The sequence below is a fragment of the Rhea americana genome, unplaced genomic scaffold (assembly GCF_003343005.1).
Source record: "Rhea americana isolate MKP2758 unplaced genomic scaffold, rheAme1 scaffold_62, whole genome shotgun sequence".
Lineage (NCBI taxonomy): Eukaryota > Metazoa > Chordata > Aves > Rheiformes > Rheidae > Rhea > Rhea americana.
Window position 1 is genome coordinate 2,003,927 of NW_028186779.1, and position 912 is coordinate 2,004,838.

Consider the following 912-nt stretch of genomic DNA (forward strand, 5'->3'; position numbering starts at 1 on the left):
CCCAGCGCGGGGGGTCCCGACCGTTACCCGTGTCCCTAACGGCCGTTACGGGTCGCTGCGCCGGCGAGAGGCCACGTCGCACACACGGAGGGAGCGCGTGACGTCACCCCGCGCGCGCGCAGGCGCGGCGATGGCCACGCCTCTTCCGGGCGTAGTGGCGGCGGTTGGGGGAGCAGTTTTGAGGGGAGAGAAGGGGGGAAAAAAAAGGGAAAAAAAAAAAAAAAGAAAACGGGAAATTTGGGCGGGCTGGTGTTTCTGGGGTATCCCCTGCCGGCGCCGCCTCTGGGCGGAGGCTCTGCGGCCTCGCCAGTAAACAAGGAAATTCAGAAATTCAAAACAGCCCAGCCCGTAACGGTCGGAGGTGGCTGTGCTGTACTGTGCTGTACTGTGCTGTACCTGGGGCAGCCGGAGGCGGGGGGAGGCGGTGCCTTGCACCCCGCGAATGCTGTTCAAAGAAGGGGGGAGAAATAATAATAAAAATTTCGTTCGGGCTGTGAGTGACTTAGGGTTCAGGCATCTGTTGGTTCGCAAAAGCGCCGAGGCTACTGAGAGCTGCAGGAGTTCGTCGCCTTAGAAAACGCGGGCTCCTGTGGCCTTCCCGCATACGGAAACGTGCAGTACCGTGTCTGGAAGGGCGGAAGCGTTTTGTGCTTCGGCTCCCCCCGGTGTAACGCAGAGCACGCCTCTTGCCTTGCCTGAGGGGTAACAGTGAGGCCTTCCTTGCTGCTTTTGAAAATGAAAATCAAATCATGTTAAAGAAGAACAAATATTAGTGATTTTTATCTATTAGTATTTGATTTATTTTTTTTTTCTAGAGCTCTGCTCCTAGCTGGTTGCCATCTTTCTCTGTCCCAGTTTATATTGCTTGCCCAAAGCTTATTACTCATCATTCGAGCTATGGGTGTTTTGCAG

General features: G+C 55.3%; 1 protein-coding gene across 2 annotated transcripts in view; it reads right to left on the reverse strand.

Moving 5' to 3' along the window:
- The window catches only part of SEC61G (SEC61 translocon subunit gamma), a 3,434-nt gene extending 3,303 nt beyond the window's left edge, over positions 1–131 (reverse strand). For both annotated transcript variants that reach the window (XM_085320252.1, XM_085320253.1), the window contains exon 1: positions 28–131. The gene's annotated coding sequence lies outside the window, so the exon portion shown is untranslated. The remainder of the gene's footprint in view (positions 1–27) is intronic.
- Positions 132–912: the final 781 nt, after the last annotated feature.